Raw genomic sequence first — 22,414 nt, 5'->3', positions numbered from 1 at the left:
CGCCAGCGGCCGCGATTTACACCCGCTTGGCTTGACTCCCCTGTGGCCCACCTCCGCCCTCAGTGGTTCCAACGCTGTCTCGGTCAGGGCCCCACCCGCCAGCGGCAGTCCACACAGGTGGGCCCGGCGGGTTTGGCATCGATCGATTCCCTCCCTCGGCCTCCGAGCCCTGCCCCCCCCCTGGCTTTCCGTGAGATGCTTCCGCTAGTGGCCCGGGCGAGCGAGTGCCGCGCGTCCATCCGACATGTGGGCCCACCAAAGCCTTGGGCCCACGTGTCGGTGCAAGAGACGGCGTGGCATCGCGTGCCCCCACCCCCCCGGGTTAAATTCTCCGCTGCCGCGCGATACGAGGGTGGATCGGCCGTCGGTGGGAGGATCCGACGGCCGGATGGGGAGGTCCCGTCACGTGGTGCTGCGTCATGGTGTCGGGGGGGTGGGGGTTTCTCGTTCTGAGAACGCTACGAGGTCGCTAATGTGCCGTGCCTGGCGCAGGGCATGGTTCGGTCGCTTCCAAGTGGACCTCATCAGAATAAAAGGCACGGCGAAGACATTATATGATCAATGGGAAATGCATCAAGTTTAACGATGCAATTAGAGATATCTAAATAGATCATGTCTGTTGGATCGATCCGATACACGATCTATATATGACATGGCCCAATCCGAGATGGGTCATATCGGCACGGGCCGTGTCTAGGTCTAACGGGCACGGCTCAGTCAAACTGGCATGGATAACGGCATGACCAGGCACGATCCACCATGATACGCATAGGTCTGACTATTTTTTATTTTCTATGTATTTTTAATTTTGTAGCTATTTTTTTATTTTATCGGGTCAGCTGTGCCGACGGACCGTTCGTGTAACATTAGGCCGCCCGTGGTGCCGTGCCTGCCGTGCCTATCGTGCCCGCCGGACCGGTCGTGACGTTGGGCCGCAATGGTGTCCGGACCAAGCCGACACGACACGGTAACCGACAGACCGTACCGTAGATCGAGAGGGAGGGACGCGAACCGACACGGCACGACCGTTACAGTAGACAAACCGTTCGAGCCGTGCCGTAGCCGAATCGTACCGAGTCAGACCCGTACCGACGAACTAAGTGGCCCATTTCGCCATCTTTAAATGCAACATTATGGAATATATCCTCATGCCGTATGGTTCGCATGAATTTGCATAAGAACATGTCCTGCAATAATAAAATTCTCATATTCCAAATGTGAAAAGTTTCCATCCACAGTGTTAGCATATAAGATAGTCCATGACAGCTAGCTATCAGGGCTCCAAGTCAAAAAAAAAAAACTTATCTTTGTGGAGCAGAAAAGAGAGAAAAATTAACTATTCTCTATTCTCAGATAGATGTCGTGTATGAATACATATACTAATATACATTTAAGTATTAAGATTTGTAGTATGAATGGTGTTATTAGATTGTCATCAGATTTAATTTCAAAAGACTATGTTTTCGATAGCTTTTAATAGCATATGCTTTAAAAAGTAATCTCTCCAGTCCAAAATAAGTGTCGTTTCAGACATCGATATGGTCCCTACAGTGCAACTTTAACTACTACTTTTTGTTGTAATATCGGTAAAATATAGTAAAATTATATTATTATGAAAGTATTTTTCAAGACAAGTATACGTATGTTATTTTTAAATATCCAAACTCAATATAAAAAATAATTTATAGCTAAAATTTAAAATAATTAACTACACATAATTTAAGATAATATTTATTTTGGACTCCAGGAAGTATAGTCAAATGTGTGGATGCTCAAACCAACAAGTAAAAAAAATAGAGTTAGTACATTGGTAACCAGCCTATATCGCACTATAACCTAGGTTAGGCTCACCTCTTCCTAAAGCGAGTCAATTTTTTATTTATTACTAAAAGTTTATCTATTCCCTTATTTATCACTTAGGATAAATTTTGTATGGTAAATAAGGAATTTATCCCTTCCGTTTCTCTCTATCACTAAGGGATTCGTGGGTAAGTTAGAAGAATGCCTTGGAGATTGCGTTAGGCCGTTGGAGAGGTGATATTTTGTCTTATCTTTTAGATGAAACAGAGATGATATGATAACATATTACACAACAACTAGCTCTATGGTTTTTCTTTAGCTCCGTACCAAATTTTCTGGCCTCATAGCTGCTACTAATACCGCATCCTAATATCTCTGGCATCTATTTTATAAAAACTCATTCATTGATTTCTATTTTTTAAATGAACCGACAAGAAAGCTGCTTATTATATTACTAAGAAGAAGAGTCTAACAGACTAACAACACTCGATTATTTAGGAGAAACTGAGCAGAAAACCACAACATAGCGGTCGACTACCTAGCTAAATAGACATAAAGCACTGTAACTTCTGATTATCTACCTAGCTAAATTAGACCTAGGATGCTCAACATTGCTACAAAATGGTCAAAGTCAGATCCAAACTAGAGGCCACCCGAACCACATGGAAGAAACTCCCAAATGACGCCACTAAGGAGGGAAGGATGCCAAAGACGCCACCATAGCTCATCTAGAAAAAAACGGAATTGGGTTTCACCCATAGAACCTCCTAGAGAGGTAGGGAGCACCACATCACCGCCTCCAAAGAGGTAACGACACCCAAAAGATCAAAACGAGATCGACAGTGCCTGATGCTCCCGCAACCAACCATGCAGAGGGGGACCAAACGTGGTCGTATTGCAACCCCATGAAGATGCTGCCAATGACACGTACGCCGGCCCCTCGAGCATGCGTAATGCACAAAGCCATCACCAAGCTGTAGAGCTCCCCATGGGCTAGATATATGGGAAGAGACAAATCTGGTAAAGGGGGAGCCTACAAGGCACCAAAGAGGCCGGGGCAAGGACGAGCATCGCGAGAAGAGGCACAGAGCACTAATAGCCTCTAGGGTTTAATGTAGGGAAGTCAACACCCTGCACACACATCATTGACAAAGCCAACGACAAGCCATCAAGGCTCTCGTGGGCTAGACCGAAAGGAATAGACTGATCCAGAAAGGGGGAGCCGAGGTACCCCAAAGAGACCAGAATGAGGCAAGCACCATGGGCATCGGTTGCCAGCCCAAAGTTAGACCCCGCGTGGATTAATGGCGACCTTCACAAAACAAATCATAGCTTTGCGGTGTTGAAAGTTCATTGTAGCACATGGGCAACAAGCTTGGCCTTGGAGATGTCCACAAGTAGCACCATGCTGACCACCAGCTAAGGTCATGCAAACCAAGAAATCTGGTGCACAGATCTAGCTGGTGATGAGCTGATCTGGGTGCAACCACCCAGATCCCGATGGAACCATGAAGGTCCGATCACCTCGAAGGAACGAGGGTGACCAACCATGCACACTCGCACATGAGCCCCGATGATGGCCAAGGAGCCCGACGGTGGGCGGCCATGCACACGAGCCCTAGAGATGGGCAGGGAGCCCGACGCTTGGGCACATCCCAAATGAAGAACTCCAATTGCCTGATGCAAGCAAATGCCTCGCTGACACCCACTAGGAAGAAACATGCTAATGGACACCCCGCCATTGTTAGATAAATCACGATGCCTCTGCTCGACGAGCGCGGCCATGGCCATGGCTAGTGTGGAGAGCACAAGCCCTATGGTGACGCTATGGAGGGAGGTCAGGCCTGCAGTCGCCTTGTGACGTGGCACGCGAGTGCCCACGTTTGAGCCCTGGAAGCAGGCGGGGAGCCCAACGGCACCAACACACGAGCCCCGGAGGCGGCGAGCAAATCTATGCTCATGAACCAAGAGACTAGCACAGTGATGCAAACCCAACGTTACTGGACAAGCACCAGGAAGTCCCACAGCGTCAACCTCCACCGCACCATGCACCATCTATGGCATTGTCCACTCCATCTCAACCGCCCCAACACCAACGATCACTCCATCACCGGCTACTCATCGCCGGATCCGACCTCAGAGACCACTGAGACAAGTGGGATGGGCGAGATCCAGGCCTAGGATAGCTGGATCTGGCCAACCGAAGCATGGCAAGAAGGACATCCACAAGGAAGCACCGGATCTAGATCTCCAAGAAAAAGAGGGAGAGAGGGGGAGGAGGAAGTGCCAGATGCACATTGTTTGGTGTGGCCTCTTGCTGCCACTGGTAGCTACGGCGGCGGCCGACGAAGGGCGAGGGCAGCGATGGCTTAGGTGTTGAGTTGCTTTCATTTTTTTCATTGGTTTTTATGTCGCAACAATAAAGTTAGTGCAACACCATCTCTTTCCTTACGACAAAAAAAAAATCTATTTCTTCTAATTTACAATGACAACTAGTTTCTGCTAGGTTAGTTGTGTTTTTCTACACCAAAAAAGGCAAACACCATGTCCCTCTTATATCTGCAACTTTCAACTCCACAAATCATGGATTCATGCTACTCTAGCATGGCTTGACATCTACTATTTCAGTGTTGTATGAGGTGACCTACCCACCTCGCATAATTTAGGGTATGTTTGTTTTAGTTGAAGATTGTGAAAAATAGTTTGTAGATTATAGATTGTAAGAAGTTAGATTGTAAAAGTTAGATTGCACAATCTGTATAAACTGATGAAAGGTAGATTGCTAGATTATTATAATCTAGGGGCTGAATTGTTAAAACTTGAATTGCACGATCTGTTTATTTCTTTCAGCTTGCAGATTATGATCACAATCCACAATATAGATTATAATCACAATCCACAATGTACAATCTGAAACAAATAAGACCTTAGATTATAGAAACCTCCTCCCATCCTCAACAACTCAGACGGTGATTATCTAAATAACTACTTAGATTATTACCTCTTTATTTGTAACTATCTTCTACGTAGTTCTGACTATGGTGAAGAATGTGTCTTTTTAAAAAGAGTAAAATACACTAGAGGTCTCTAAATTTGTATGTTATTTAGATCTACAGACTCTTAAACTGTAAATTTGAGCCATTAATAATGTTAAGGAGTGCATCTCAGATCCATAACCTTTTGTGCTCCCTCTGATGCAGACATGGCATGCCAAAAATTTTAAAATCCGAAATAATAGAAAATTTAGGAAAAATAAAAAATCAAGAAAATCAGGAAAACTAGAAAAAAATGGTTTTTAACAAAATCAGAAATAATAGAAAAGCTCAGGAAAATTAGGAAAAAATGAGGATGCATGAATATGTCACATGCTAGAAAGACTAAAAATTTAAAGAGTAAGTAAGATGTGTTGTATGTAGTCTAGTGATATATTACGCTATACTGTAAGTTAGTACTCCCTCTGTTTCGTAATATTTGTCCACACCCATCATTGCGTACAAACCAAGAAATACTGAAATCAAGTGAAAAATACACTGAGATGACCATGCTACCCTTAATCAAGGCAAGGATGAGAGCAAGTAACTCATCAGCATTAAAGTAAATACGTGCATACACTCAAGGGCATAGCAGTAAAATGAACCATAAAGCATCCTTGTTACCGCAATAGACAAACAATTTGAGACAGATACTCCCGAGACTATAGATAAATATTGCGAACGGAGAGAGTAGTAGACATGCTAGAAATTCCTAATTTTTCTAAATCAGTATGTACAATATTAAATAATACAATACGTCATATTCTATAATACATTTTACTTCTAAGAAGGAACCAACGAGTGAGTGTATTAGTAACCGGCGGTATAGCATAATATGTCACTAAACCATATACAACATGTCCTACATACTCTTTAAATTTTTATTCTTTCTAGCATATATATCTGCATTATTTAATACTGTACATACTTATTTTATTAAAAAAAACAAGAATTTCTAGCATGTCTATTACTAACTAGCACTATAGCGTAATATGTCACTAAAGTATATGCAGCACGTCCTACATACTCTTTAAATTTTGATTCTTTCTAGTATGTGACATATTCATGCGTCCTGATTTTTTTCCTAATTTTTTCTAATTTTTCTATTTTTAAAAAAATGTTTTTTCTATTTTCCCTATTTTTCATGATATTTTTTTATTTTCAAATTTTTCTATTTTTCTGATTTTAAAATTTTTGGCATGCCACGCAGGCGCCTGGGTGTCACGTCTACACCAGAGGGGGGTGTGAAGGGTTATGGAGCTAGGATGTACGACTTAACAATATTAATAGTATAAATCTGTAGCTTGAAAGTTCGTAGATCTAAATGATACAACTTGATAAGTTTAAGGATTTCTGGTGCATTTTACTCTTCTAAAATTGCCAATGCCAAGGACTCAAGCGTTTCCCAAGCCAATTATGTATCTAATATGACCATGTCAAATTAAGTTGTTTGTACCCTTGATGAATATAAGGTGGTCCGTGGTCGTTACGAGGTGCCAAAGGCTAAAGTAATTTAAACACTAACGCTCCGTTTAGAATGTCAAATTTTCCCTGGATTTCTACTTAGAATCGAATTATTTTGTGCGAAATTCATGTGAAGCTTATGCATTTGAAACAGCCTAGAGTTTCGTGTCACAACCGTAGAGCAGTTTTGAACGGTAGACTCCAGACTGACTGAACGCAGAACACACCTCAAGTCCACTTGCAGCTCCACGGTTCCGGCAGGCACCAGTGACCAAATTACCAAACTACTCCTGGAGCACCGGATCAAAGCGCAAGGGAAATTTTCAGAACAGGTGTGCACACACCGTTTATGTGATCGTTCGTATATTAATTTTAAAGTAAATAAAATAAAAGCGTTGAAAATAGTATATTTGTAAATGTACCTAGGGGTGCAGCTATATTTTAATAGAATACGGTAGTTTTACAGTTTTATCAGCCATATTTTCTGGTTTTTATATGATACGTAAATATTTCGGTTTTCTATGCATTTGTTTCAGTGCGATTGCCACATTTTTTGTTTTTTAATATTCCGATTTTTATGTATTTTTTGGTGGGATGACAATATTTCTCGGTTATTTAGTATGATGCATAAATGTTTCGATTTGTCATCTGTTTATTCCGATAGGATAGTTTTCTTTACTGTTTTACGGTTTTTACAAATCTTAAAGTACACTAACAACACAAATAACTAGTGTGTGTGCACACCACTTGCATTTTTCGATGAAAACCACTCACCAAGTGAACACTAAAATTGCGGACACATATGACTGTTCATTTGCGTTGAGATTCGTGCTATAAAAGTAGTGAATAAATTATAAAATAAATAAGAGAATCAATAAATTGATGACTATAAAGAAGAAGTGATAAATGATTGAGATAAACCGTGCATACTCCTGTTCATGCGAAGTTGGATTTCCCCATGCCGAGTCGTCGACGCTCGAAGGAAGCCTCTCAGCCAAGCAGTCATGGACCACGGTGTTGCGGGCCACCGAGGTTGGAGATCCATATAGTCAAAGAGCTTTTCGAGTTGGTCAACAAATTGGCTATGAACTGAGCCTTAAGTTCTACTCATGAACGGATCGAGTTGGGCGACAAATTTAGCAATCATGACCTTGCGGGTCCATCAAGAGCGGTTAACAGGTAGTTGACTATTACTCGGTTGTTACCACCGGCTGCTCAAATGACAGTGGTGTAGATCTGCAACCACTCATTCGGATTAATCTTTCCATTATACTTCTGGATCGGGCCCGCTTTGAACTTCTCGGGCCACTGAATTGACCGAAGCTCGTATATGAAAACCTCGTAGCCCCCATCGAACTTTTCAGGAGGAGGTGGGGGGGGATTGTCACGCCTGTCTCTTCGAGCAGGGGAGTCATGTCAACCATCTTTTCCTGTAAATTTGTGGTCGTAGTAGCGGCGATCGTCTTCACGGTGTTCCTCATGGCGCTTTTTGATCACCATACGTAGATTATTACGGTTGTGAGGAATATGGTTCCTCAGGTCTTTCTGATTTCTGCGCCTATGGATAGAGTAGCTATAGTTTGGCCTACAGTGTAGCGTTCGGGCTTAACCACCTGAACTTCCTGTCTGAGATTCCTCTACTCAAGAGTGTTCCCGCTCGTGGCTCCTCAAGCCGGGACCGTACCGACTGGGGGGCCTGGAATTGCTGGAATTGTTTGCTCAAGCAACTTGGATCTGGACTGCATTGAGTAGGATCTTGACTTGATTGACTATAGGAGTTAGTGGATTCATCGGATCCAACTCTGGAAGAGATCTGAGAATCAGATGAGCTCCTTGTACGTTAGCGTACGGAGTACTAAATACGTCGCTATAGAGGCTAGGTTGCGGTCGAGCCGATGAAGTATCATGGTGATTGTTCGGAGGGAGCTTGTCCCTTGAGCCGTGGGCTGTCACGGGCAGAGGCGCACCCACCGGAAGTCATCGGGAAAGGCCAGGAGGCATCTGCCCTCCTGTGGTCCGCCTTTGGAGGGTCATGTCGGGTGCACATAAAGCTCCAACTACGGATGTTTCGGGTGGTAACTCAGTGCCAGTACCTTCGATAGTGACGGATGTCACCGGATCTTCGGGAATTCCCTGGCTGTTGTCGACCACGGCGTTTGGATCCATTGCCATTGGGTCAGCCAGTGGGGGGTTGTCTCCTCTGGCTATAAACACGAATCGATCTGTTCGGCTACTCTGGCTAGTGTTGGAGTCACCGTCGTCACCCTCGTCGCTGTCGGTGTCCATGCAGTGGAGAACATTAGGTTCCATGGGATCCCACTAGAGATGTCCCACCTCGCGGTACGCATCCAATGGTCTGGACTCAAGGGTACCGATGTGGATCAGTCCACCTTGGTCATCCTAACGGAAAACCATAGTTCCGAAGATGATCTCAAAGTCAACGGAAGGGGACTTAAAGATGTTCGCCGTCGACTCAAAGTGGTCGTAGAAGGCGGTGTCGGAGAATCCGACGCAAAAGTGAGCCCGAGGCATGATTAAACCTACAAAATAGAAAAAAAGGCCCCTACCTGGCGCGCCAACTGTCGAAGATTAGTTTCCGACAATGTGTCCGTAAATTGACTAGATATCTTTGAGTGCAAGGATTGATCATGAAACGAGACACACGATGTATGCAGGTTCAGACCTCCAATTGGAGTAATACCCTACGTCCTTTGGGGGTGTTGCGCTGTATATTGATGATCTCGAGTACAAGCAATGTGGCTAAAACTATGAGAAGGAATAGATCGAATTTAATCTAACATAGAGCTAAAGTCGCCGAATATCTCCTCTGTTAGGGTCTTGATGCTTGCGTCCCCTCCTCCTCTTTACCCCCAGCCTTTTCGCCTTATATAGGGGTGATGTACCGACTCCTATCCAGTCGTAGTCGATAAGGAGTTGTCTTCCTTGACGTCTAAGTAGATAGATCTATTTTGAATACTAATCGTTTTGAGTTGGGTAACTAATCTAGAAATTCTAGTATGTACTTCCTTGATTTCGGGTATATCAGGTGCTGCTGATTCGATTATGTGATATCTGGAGCTGCCTAATATGCGTTGTATATATTATATCTGTGTATGGTATACTCCTTTTACATATGTACCTATAGTTAGATATTCGACACCATCTATTCTCTCTCTCTTTCAAAGAGAAGACCCACAGTCACTCAGCTGCAAAGGAGCTGCACGAGCGCCTCTAAAAGAGCACCGGTACTCGATTCCGGATCACTCCCCAGAGAGCTCTCTCTCTCTTTGTCTACCTTTTCAGATTGTTCCCGCGTTTGTGCTTGCCACTTGGTTGAAGTCCTCTTCAGCGATGGTCCTTTTGCTCTCGTATGTGCCTGTATTGTTCTCCCGATGCAAATGGACTGGCTAGCTTGGTGCTTCCATGTGGTAGTTAGGTTAGCGCCTGCTCTCTGTGGATTTATGGCATTGGATGCATTTGTCCATGCAACTGTCCATGGATTTATGCTGTCAGGGAGATCTGCGTTGGTAAGCATGTACTGGAACAGGTGAACTCTTTATGCTAGTTGTGAACAATTGCTGCATATGCACCAATGTCAGCACTTGGCTTCATGTGCATTCTTTTCGTCGAATCACTTCCAGCACAAATCGAAGCTTATTGTCATTACTAATGAGGACGTCTTGCAAATGTGTTGGGCCTACATTGTAGTTAAACCTGCATTTTCCTCGTTTTTTTTTAACGGAAACAGGAAGGGGATCACCTACTGCATTTTTTTTAGAAAAATCAAGACGACGAGAATTTCCTTTTGCTTGCTTTTCCCTCCTTGTCTAGTAAGTTATCGGATAAAAGACAAACCTGTGTTCCTGACTAGCTAGGATCGAGGATCAGCAAAGGATAGGGTTAGTAACTTATTAACTTGTAAAATAATTCTGTTTAACATAATTTTTCATCACTCTTGCAGAGAAACGAAGAAGTGTGTGAGAGTAGATGACAGCAAATTAGTAGAGAGCCTTTCCGTAGCAGCCTAGCAGGTCATCATTAGAGAAACAGAGCTTTCATCTCCTAAAACTATGATAATGTTATAATACTTCCTGTCCTACATTCTTGAAGTCCTTGCTAACTGTCGGAATTATTAGTAATATGGCATTGCAAGAATTAATTTTACCTGTTGATTCAAACATGAGTTCCCATGCTGCTATGAATTGGGAGTCAAAGGATGCACGCTATTGATGTGTTGGATTTGATCTTGACAAACACCTAACGTGCCTAACTGAAGTTTGAGAGATAAGGGGAGTTGTCCCCCACCTCGCGTCATGATTGGGGCACAACCAACTTTGGTTGTGATTCTGTTCCACGCAGCGTCACAATATAAAGGGAATGCCGGTGGCTTGTAGGGATCCATCACTCACGCAGCTAAACGCACACTCTACATCTAGAACCCTAAACCGATCTTCGAGGAGCGCTACAGTGGGTTATTGTCATGCAAATTAGTTCACAGTTAGACTTAACACGATGATGGCTAGAAATTCATAGAGTGCATTGATGTATTCTACAATGGTTCCATTTACCAACAACACGGTATAGCCGATCTACCAACTGAAAACATTGTTTTAAGGAGCCGTTTATGCTTTTCTGTTGTCTGAATGATTGCATGAACTTTGCATGTAGTTTAAAGAATGAAATAACAGTAATGTATAGATTTCAAGTTTCTTTTTCTAACCCCTGGTTTCCTGCTGGTTTTGCAGAACTATCTCTTCCTCGAATGTACAGGCATCAGATATACATCCTCTGCCAGTCTTGCAAGAAATGATGGATTATCTTTTGCTTTTACTGGATTCTTCAGAGTACTCATGTCGGTGTATTGAGTAAAGGGGTACTCTGGCTAATAGGTCCCAAGAAGGATGTAAACAGCTAGGGGAATATGCCTCCTAAAAAGCTGATCAGTCGCGCGACCAGAGTAGGATTACCACGACTAGTGCAAGGCCTCCAGCGATCAATCTCACTACACCTTTACATAAACCCGCAATCAGCCTCACTGGTCACGGGATCGGATTAGATGCAACCCATCCGAAGCGCCTTTATTTGTACTCGCTCGAAAGCTTCTCTTCACCAGGCACCGGCTCCGACGGATAAAGTTGTGGGCGGTGCAGAGGGGCATTGTCCCGTCCCGTAGCATTAAAGGCTACGGAGTGAGACTTTACAGGCCGGTGCAGCACCGCACGACAGATGGGATGTTGTTAGCCACCCGACAGGGCAAGTGGACAAGGACAGCATAGAGAGGCAAGTGGACGGGGACGGTGCGGAGAGGCAAGCGGACGGGGACGGTGCAAAAGGGCATTGTTCCGTCCCGTCGCATTAAATGTGGCGAGGTAGAGCTCTACGAGCTAAGCACAACGGCGCATGGCAGCATAACATACAATGCCGTCAGAGCAAGTTGGCATGCCTGGTCCTCTGTAATGATGATTTGAGTTAGATATTAGAATGAGCAGGGGCCATCTGTGTAGGGCCCATATATAAAGGGATGAGGACCCCGTTTGTAAGGTAGAGAAATTAATTCTGGCAAACTGCTAGAACACCGTCTGTAACCAAGTGAGATCTATGATAACACAAACACAGGAATCACTATCAGAGATTTACACTCGACAATCCGTTTGAGACAATCCATGATTTTATCTTTGATAGGACAAGGTCTATAAAACAAGACATCAGCATGCAGAACATAGTGAATGATCAAGCAATTCAAATATATAAGGATGCGGTATATTCCCATCTTGTGAACTCCCGTTATTGCATGAACCATGTTTTTTGATCCTATATTGTCTAGTTGTTGTCAAAACTTTAATTTTATATCATCAAATCTTTAATAGAGTTTGGACTTGTTAGGAATAGCAACTTGTATTTCTTGGAAGTTCCGAGCCAGTATATATACACATGTACATGTGACAATATGCAAGAAATCCCGTATAGACTGTGGATATTGCACAAAGAAATATATATCTAACACCCCTCCTCAAACTCATGGGGGATCAACCACACTGATTTTGGAGAGAAAGAACCTGTGATGAACTATACTATGTGCCTTCGTGAAGAAATCAGCTAACTGAAGCTCAGAAGGGACATACTGAAGAGCAATCACTACATCCTGTACTTGTGTCCGTGTGTAAGAAGCATCAACACCAATATGCTTGGTGAGCTCATGCTTCACTGGATCCCAAGCAATATTGATAGCACATGTACTATCTAAGTAAAGAGGAGTAGGTGCAGGAGAAGAAACACCAAAATCCTCAAGTAACCACCGTAACCAACTGAGCTTCGTTGTCCACAATGCCATGGCCCGCAACTCAGCGTTTGCACTAGAACAAGAAATTGTGGTCTTCTTTTTAGTCTTGCAAATAATGAGAGAACCACCAAGAAAACACAGTAGGCAGAAATAGACCAGCGATCAGATGAATCACTAGCCCAAGTAGCATCAGAATATGCACAAAGCTGTAAATAGCTGGAGCATGGAAAGAAGAGACGATGTGAGAGAGTCTCACAAAGATAGAGCAATATACGTAGGAGATGGCTATAGTGAAGCTGAGTATAAGCAGAAACAAACTGACTAAGGATGTACATTGCATGAGAAATATTAGGACGAATGACATCAAGGTAAACAAGACTCCCAACTAGATAGTGGTGATGAGTGGGATTCGCAAGAGGCTCACCATCAGTGAAATGAAGCTGAAGATTAAGCTCCATAGGAGTCTCAACAGTGCGCTCATCAGTGAGAAGCATGATGAAGAAGATCCTGAATATACTTCTCTTGGAATAGAAAGAGGTCCTCAAAAGTAAAAGAAATATCTATCCCAAGAAAGTAGCGAAAAGGACTAAAATCGGATATAAGAAACTGCTCATTGAGACATGCCTTCACAAAGTCAATATACTCATAATCATCCCCTATAATGATCATGTTATCAACATATAAGAGAAGAAGAGTCCAACCACAAGAAGAAGTATGGACAAAGATGACAGGATCATGAGCACTAGAAAAAAAAAATAGCAGCAATGACTACAAAAGCAAAACGCTCAAACCAAGCTTGAGGAGCTTGATTAAGGTCATAGAGAGAGCGACGAAGATGTCAAACCATGCCCTCAGGAATAGAATACCATGACGGTGGGTGCATGTAGGCCTCATCACGTAACTCACCATTAAGAAAGACATTATTGACATCAAGCTGGGAGATAGACCACTAACACACAGAAACAACAGCAAGAAGAGTATGCATTGTGGTCATATGGACCATTAGAGCAAAAGTCTCATCATATTCGCGACCATGCTCATGTTGAAAACCACGGTCAACAAGACGAGCCTTGTAGTGCTCAAGAGAACCATCGTAGTGGGTCTTAATCTGAAAGGACAATGATATCGCCTAGAGGGGGGTGAATAGGCGTTTTTGCAAAAATTTATCTCCTTTTACTATTAGCCTAAACTTGCAGCGGAAAATAAACTAACGGATTTTTCACAAATAAATATCCTAAATATGCTAGGCTCAACTAGTGCACGATCACACTAAATAAGTGTGAAAGTTACAATCCTAGGGTGACAAAAATTATTCAATTCTAGCAAAAGATATGCAAAAAAACATTAATTGAAAAAGGCTAAAAATACTATTCACTAGAGTATCCGGGTTAATCCAGATACTCCGGGTTGTACAGTTCTGGAACCTCCGGGTAAATCCGAAATCTCTGGGTTCTGTACAGAAACGAGCACTTAAAGAGTTCTAGTTCAAACCCAATGAAATCGTATGTTCCAATTTATTATTCCAAGTAGATCCACGGAGAATCTATAATCAAAAATACATAAACGAGTAGATCGAGCAATATGCACAAATATTGAGCAAGAACTCAAATGTAAAAAAACTGAAGTGGGGACACAAAGATTTATTTCCTGAAGTTCGGATTCACCATCATAAATCCTACGTCTCCGTTGAGGAAGCTCTAACGAGCCAGTCTCTTTCAACCGCTTTCCCTGATCCACTAGCTTTATCTCTTCCCTTGCGAAGGCAAGATCGACCTTCACAAACTTTCCCGCGGCTCACCACACGCACGGGAGCTCGTCAGACAACACATAGCCGGCTAGGAGGCTTTACCTCCAAGAATAACAAATGCTTCACGAACTTCTTACCGATGAACTCAAGTGCTCAAGAATGGATTTTAGCTCACTTGCACTCAATCTTCCAATGTCTCAACCCAACTCACTTTTCTTCTCAAATCTCTCACTAAAATGGAGTGGAAAGAAGTTCTTTTGGCTCTAAAAGGTTTTTCTTTCGTGCCCTTGCATCAGCTCCAAAGGATGGGGTTGAGAGGGTATAAATACCCAACCCCCTAAAACTATCCATTACAGCACTTTTTTGTACTGACCCGGAGTCTCCGTGTCAACCCAGAGTCTCCAGGTAAACTAAAAAGCCCAAACCGAGACCCCCATCTCGGAATCTCACTCGGAGTATCCGGGTCAACCCAGAGTATCCAGGTAAATCAAAAAGGCTCTAATAGACCACTCAGCTCAGAACCTCACCCGAAGACTCTGGACAACCCGGAGAATCAGGGTCAACTCGGAGTATCTGGGTTCAGCACAGCTGGCCCTCTAAAAATGGTGATAACTTTTGATCCCGAAGTCCGATTTCGACGATTTTGGACTCTATGGAAAGCTTATTCAGAGGGCTACACATCCTAACTGAATTCATATTCTTAAACATATTGGATCAAATTAGGAACACTCTGAAACCAAATTCGGACACTTCCACACTTTCCGCACCGAGATGTCTCAAAGAACTCTCACTTGGGTTTGGTTAGAAACTCTTGAGCATTGAGACACAAAAATTAGTTCTACATTGCATCCCTTTTAATAGTACGACATACCTATACTCAAATTCCAATGGAAAACTCGTTTGAACCACTTTGAGCCTTTGAATAACTTTTAAGTACCGCTTCTTTCATTTAAACCTTGAGGGTTGCCAACTTTCATATATTCTTCACTCCATCTCTTCTTGAATATTCATATGATTGATGCGAATCACTCATAGCTTCCCATGGCCTCACATGATCCCTTGGCGCAAAGTCTTCACTCGCTCTTCACCAACGCCTTGGTTCTTCGGTGCCAAGCCATTTGCTTGAACTTCACCACCGGATGGTCCATCGTAGCCGAGTCTTGCTTGCCCTTCACCGTCTTGCCATAAAAAATTACTTTGTATTCGACATCTTCAAAAATTCACTTTATCAAATATGGAGTCCACTCTTGTTCTTCACTCTTGGTATATATGATTTCAATTCAACATATGCCTTCTTATGGATCCTAACCTCCAACTCACTCTCAAGCACAAAACACATAAGTTAGTCCATAAAACCTAATTGACAACTTTTGTACCTTAAGTTACTTGATCTCCACACGTAACTTATTAGCCTTCATGCATATTGTCAATCTTCATATAGAACCTAACCCCACTCATTCTTAAGCATGTAGCACACGGGTTAGTTCATAAAACTCTATTGACAATGTCATACCTCTAGTTACTTGATCTCCACAAGTAACTTAGTCTTCAAGTTTATTGCCAATCTTATTGAGCTTTTTCTTCTCCTTATGAGCATTACTAAGAACTCAATGACAACGATGCATTTCTTTTGTTCTCATGGCATTTCTCAATAAATCCATGATTCATCACTTATGCATCTCATATGGAATAACCTAATAACAATTCTTAACACAATTGTTAGTCCATAAGTATTGTCATAACTCCGAGCATCACTTAGAGCTCATTCATCTTGATGCATTTTCAATATTCCCATTCACCTAGAGCTCATGCATATCTCTCAATGCATTACCTATGGAACAACCTACTAACAAATTCAACATCATTGTTAGTCCATAAATATTATCATTAATTACCAAAACCACACATAAGGGTTAGATGCACTTTCATAATCTTATAAATCCACTTGCACGTGATAGGATGAGCATGTGGGGGAAAAGGAACAAGATCCCACATGTCGGTGCGCTCAAGAATAGCAAGCTCCTCTGCCATCGTATATTGCCATTCCTGATGAATAACAACATCACGATAAGAAGATGACTTAGTAGGAACAACAACAGCAAAACCAAAATGATCAGGAGGTCGTATCGAATGGCGATCATGAAGAGAATAGTGAGGAGAGGAAGAAGGAATTGAATCACCAAAAGAAAGCTCATCAAAAAGCGGCACAACATGATATAAGACAGCATGAGAACGATGAGTGTAGTGGAAAGGAAAAGGCTCAATAAGACCCGAAGGAGAAGGAGCATGTGAGGTGGATGTCAAAGACATGGAAGGCACCAAAGAAGGCACAACAGGAGCAGGTGCCAATGGTGCCTGGGGAAGAGACAGTGGCTCGACCAAGGAAGCTGAAGAAGTGGAAGGAAAGGACTGAGGATAGAAGGGATGAGACTCAAAAAAAAGTAACATCCCAAGCAATACGTATTCAGTGACCAACGGGATTCCAACACCTATAACCTTTATGCTCAGCATTGTAACCAAGAAAGACACACTCAACAGATTGAGCAGTCAGTTTGGTACGTTCATAGGGGGCAGAAGAATGTAACAAACACAGCCAAAAAAATGAAGACAGTAGTAGTCAGGAAAACATCCACATAGACGCTCAAAAGGAATCCCACCCTTGAGAGCAGAGGAGGGTTGGATATTAACCAAGTATGTGGTAGTAGAGATTGCCTTAGCCCAAAAATAAGGTGGAACAAAAGAGGCAATCATAAGTGCATGAGCTGTCTCAAGAAGATGACAATGCTTGCGCTTAGCAGCATTATTATGAGCATAAGCTCCAGGATAGGAGAACTAAGACAATGTACCCTATTTAGTAAGAAAGGAACGAAAATACCCATAAAGGATTTCGCTAGCAAAGTCCACACGAAAAACACAAATAAGAGTGTCAAACTAAGTGTGAATCAGTGACGAAGTGCTTATATATAGATAACACCTTGCTACGAGAAGACATAAAATAAATCCAAGTGTGGTGAGAGAAATCATCTATAAAGATAATATAGTATCTATGACCCCCTTTCAAAACGAAGGGAGTTGGACCCCACACATCTGAGTGAACAATACCAATAGGACATTGAGATATTGACTCACTATGAGGATAAGGAAGCTGAATCTATTTACCAAGTTTACAACCCTGACAATCTAAGGACATCTCCTGAGATAGACCATAAAAGACCACGAAGATCTAGTGAAGACAGATGCGACCCACAAATATGACCTAGATGATGATGCCACTGCTGGAAGGAGCCAATAGTCAAGGAAGCAAAAAGACCAGCGGTGGCAGCAGAAGGAACATGAAACCAATCAAGCTCCCATAGACGCTGAGAATCATAATGCTGAGGGCTAATACCAACCAGAGCAACTGTGCGTCAATCCTAAACACAGAAAGAGTCAAAATCTAGGATAACACGACAATCATGGTCAGTAAGCTGATTGGCTGACATGAGCTGCTTGGTGAGTTGGGGGACATGAGTAACAAAAGGGACGCTAAAAAAGAAGTGCTAAGAGTGCCCTGGCCAGCAATAGAAAGAGAAGTACTATAGCGGTAATAATATGAATAGGAGAAACAAGGGGATGAAGCGAAGTTGGATTGGAAGAATTAGAAGTCATATGAAAAGATACTCCAGAGTCAAGAATCCAAGGTGAAGTACCTGACTACGTAGAAGGTTATCTCTCAATGATAGAAGAGAGAGTAACAAAACCTATCGGTGCAGAGCTAGAGGTAGCAACCAGGCAACAAAGTAGCATCACAATCTCCTGCTAAGTGTTAGTCGAAGAGGTAGTCACAGAGGCAGCCGAGGTAAAAGCACCAGAGGAACATCGAAGATGCTTCTTCTTCCGGTAGCAGTTCGCCTCAACATGATCCTCCTTGCTACAGTAGGCGTAGCAAGAGCGACCACCACCACCTGAAGAGGGCGCATGTGGTGAAGGAGACACACGAGGAGCAGACGACGGTGTAGTCGAAGACATAGGCGTAGTAGGTGAACGAGCAGCTAATACTGAAGGAAGTCGCAGGAGTCTAGAACCACGCAAATGAGTCTCCTCTGAGCGTAGCTCCGTAAGAGCCTCCACAAGCGTGACACGAGTATGTCGAGCAAGCAGCTGAGTCTGATGGTGCTCAAACTCCGGACAAAGGCGAGTCAGGAACTTGTAGAGGCGTCGAAAGTCACGCTTAGCACATAGATCCAAGCAACACTGACAAGAGTGGCAACCAGCAACAGAAAGAGAGCCCAACTGATGCCACACATCTGACATCTAAGCATAGAATGCATCAACTGTGGCATCACCCTGCTAAAGAGATTGCTCTTGACAAACAACAGACAAAATAGAGAGAATCCCATATGGCTCATAGGTCTGACGAAGATGAGTTCACATCTATGAGGCACTGGAGAACCCAATAATCTCATAAGAAAACCTGTGCTCCACACTAGCAATCAGAATAGATGTTGCTCGAACATCATCATCCATCCACTGAGCACAGTCAGGCAACCGATCACGGTACAACTCCAAAGCTTCCTAATAGGCAGAGACAGCCTTCTCATAGGTAGTGGTGGCGATTTCAAAAGCTGCTTTGACTCCTTTGTTGACAGTCGGCTGCATAGGCTCTGTCGACGGGTCAAGGGAAGGCAGGCAAGGAATTTCTCCACAGAGAACACCCCAAAGACGAAGACCACGCATGTGGGCGTGCATATGCTGCGCGAAGTCCCGATAGTTGGCACCATTAAAGATCACCGAGCACTGAAGAACTGAAATGATGCTCAATGGCATCCTGAAGGGTGACGAACGACGACGAGAGATCAAACGAGAAGCGGCGATCGATGGCGATAACGCCAAGGTAGCGGCAAGCAACAACAAGTAATAACGAACGACGATGAGAGTGCAAATAAAAGCGGTAAGCGACGGCAATAACACAAGGAAAGCGGCAACTGCTGGAAAAAAATTGATTTTTTTTCTGCTTATGTATGAGTCAGGCCCGAATCGTGACTGAGTCGGGCTCAGTCCGACCAAGGCGGACATCCAACGGGCAGCCGACGGAGTGGTCCGGCAGACGGAGAACCAGTGGCACACGGTGGTGGGTGGAAATCCAGCGGCGCACGGCGACTCGCGGAGATCCGATGGCAGAGGCAAGCCGGTGGTGAAGCGAAGGCCGGCGGAGACTCGAGGCGGTAGGGCAAAGGCTGGCGACAGCACCCTGAGAGAGCGTCCAGCGAGCGGATGGCTGAGAGCGTCGGGCGAGCGGGCTGAGCTCGACCAGCGACACGTCCGAGACAGGTAGGTAGCCAACACTCGCTAGGCTAACGGTTCAATGGGCAGATCCGACGTGACAGCGGCCGGATCCAAACGGATCAAGAGGGAAGAGACGTCGACAGAGGTGGGCGGAGGACGAATCCGATAATACTATAGATGAACAATAGCCGGAAGACGCGTGAAGTTGCAACACGCGGAGAAGAGGAACCCTAACCCAAAATGTTGGCTCTTTATACCATGTTAGAAATAGCAACTTGTATTCCCTAGAGGCTATAGATCACCTTATATATTAGGGATATTACACAGATAGATATATATCTAACAGGACGGATGTCCCTTGTGGCTAAGTTTGGTGTGGTAAGATAGCACTTTTTTGCTTCAATAATCATTTTTCATTCAGTTTAATTTAAATTTTCTGTACACAACATAAGAACTTTGTTCTTGAAGAAAATGTTGCAGCTTTTTTAATAATGTTCAGGCCAAATGGTCACTCTATGCACATGACATGAGATGGAGTAATACTAGATATGCTCAAATGTTTGATTAGGTTCTCTTTTGTTTCCAATTGTTTTAGAGAAATTATGCTTCCTTTTAAATTAAACTGTCAGCCATTTCACCATCAGTTTTTAGCCATTAGGTGGTCTTCTATTCATTAGGCGCAGTTACTTTTTGTTATGTTGTTGCCATCATTTTTCCAGCTGAAGGAATATTGCTGCTTCAAGTGTAATATTGTATTAAAGTATTACTCTCCAAAGTTTTATCTAATACATTCCCACCTCCCAGGTAACGTTTCATATTATGTCCCATCAAAGGCTTGCTAGGTCTTGCCAAGATTCAGATGCATCGTTGCTGTGTTACCTAAACATGGAGCAGCTAACGAAATGCCTTGTTTCTCTGTTTGATATGTATCATGTAATTCATGAGAGCAATTCCCACAGCAATAAAGAGGCTGAATATTATCCCTTCTATGTGCTTCTGCATTTGGGCTGCAAGATACCCAAAATGGTTTTTTCCCCTCCCATTGTTCAAATTTGTTCTATTTACCTATGCAAGTGCTTTATGCTTTACCCTACTCCAGCTGGCAAATACATAGCCTGACTTTCTATTTGTATTCAGGTAGGTTCACTCTCTTTGTGGTATGGTCAACTAGGAACTCCAATTAGACGATCAAAGGAAATGATATTTGTTAGAAATTTATTAAGGTAACTTCTATACATATTGCTTGCCAATGTGAACCTTCATTTTTGTTCATGCTCCTATTTTTGTTCACATAATTGAGCCCAGAGTCTTCATGGCATCATTTATATTTTCTGTTTGTACATGCCGACTTGTATGATTTAGTGACAAGCACCTATTGTTGATTCATAGCTGGCTACTTTCATGCTGAACCATGTTTTTTGAATCTTAGATAATTGCATATATTTTCTGTAGATGCTACCATCTATGAAACTTCAAGCGTTTCTTTTGCATGGTAGCAGCCGAAGCAACCGATCTTCAGTTGCGCCTGGCAGAACCATTTCTCAATGAGGTAAGTCGAGATGATGGCAACGTTGGCATTTTCAGTTGAAGGCATAGCCTTCTCCTTCTATATAGTTTTTTTAGCCTAATTTTTTTTACAAGCACGGTTGCTATTTTAAATAACCATTTAAATGTTTTTATGCCTACATAACACTGAACAGATGATTTGTTTCGTGGCAAAAAGATTTCTAACTATTTTGATTGTCAATTAAACTTTTGATTGCGTTTTGATCCTTTCAGTTAAAAAGTAAAGCTATCTGAAATTTCTGACACTAGTGATGTTTGTTCTATATCAAAACATGTACCATCTTTGTTAGGGGAGAAAAATAAACAATATACTGTTCTTGCCTTGTGCACAAGCTGAACTGTTGCTGACTATTTTGTGTTTGGGCATCAACTTCTATCTCTCCCACTTTGCTGCTGAAGGTCTGAAGTAGAGCATTAATATCATAGTGGCTACAAACTTCAACACCACCCTTTGGAACATCTATCAGGAATCCTAATGATCGAGGTACTACTGTAAGCTAGAACCTTTTCAATTGTACTGCCGTGGGGAATTTGGGAAGTTGCCGTTTCTGAATTTGAAAAGTATAAAACTGACCATCGAAGCTTATTGACAATTGTTTAGGAGTCGGAACAGGAAACTCTTTGCGGAATATGTGGACTTCAAATTAGCAAAAGCGAAGGTATGAAAGCTTTTGCTCCTAAACAAACAAGCCTCAGCCTACCAGCATCCATGCCCCGAAGTAATGGCATTTACGTGTCAAGGGAGATTGAAAGCTGAAAAGAGCATTGTAATTCAGGTTTAGTGGACTGTAGAATGTATCGAAAACTTGTCCTGTTACGTGTAAAACATTTTTTGATGTATCCAACACAAAAACTTACGATTCCTAGAAAAAGTCTGTGAATGATATAGTGTACATTTTCTACTATGCTTTCGAGCCTCTTCATAAGATTTCTTTTTTCTTTTCTTTCAAAAGGACTACTCAACGCTCTGAATAGCTGGGTCTGAGACTCTGAGTTGAGTTCCTTGCTGGCCATCGTGCACGGCAGAGTTTGCTGCGTGCATGGGCGTGGATATTGGACTGGGGTTTCAGTCGGAGCATGGGATCCGATAGTCGCAGATAGTCTTGTTATTACTTGTGAAGAATTAGTGCTCATGTAAGAAGCTGGTGGGAGGCGACTTATGCTTGTTCTGCCTTCTTTTCTCTTATGGAGAAGTTGAAATGGAAGTTGTGCAAAACATGGGCTATTAGTAAGTTCTATGTAACTGTATGTTGTTATAAT

At 42.9% G+C, this 22,414-nt stretch overlaps 1 pseudogene; it reads left to right on the top strand.

Moving 5' to 3' along the window:
* The first annotated feature begins 11,039 nt into the window (after positions 1-11,039).
* On the top strand, positions 11,040-21,911 carry LOC133914725 (SAC3 family protein C-like; annotated as a pseudogene).
* The last annotated feature ends 503 nt before the right edge of the window (positions 21,912-22,414 follow it).

This window comes from Phragmites australis, chromosome 4 (genome assembly GCF_958298935.1).
Source record: "Phragmites australis chromosome 4, lpPhrAust1.1, whole genome shotgun sequence".
Classification (NCBI taxonomy): Eukaryota; Viridiplantae; Streptophyta; class Magnoliopsida; order Poales; family Poaceae; genus Phragmites; species Phragmites australis.
This window is presented reverse-complemented; position numbering and strand designations above follow the sequence as displayed.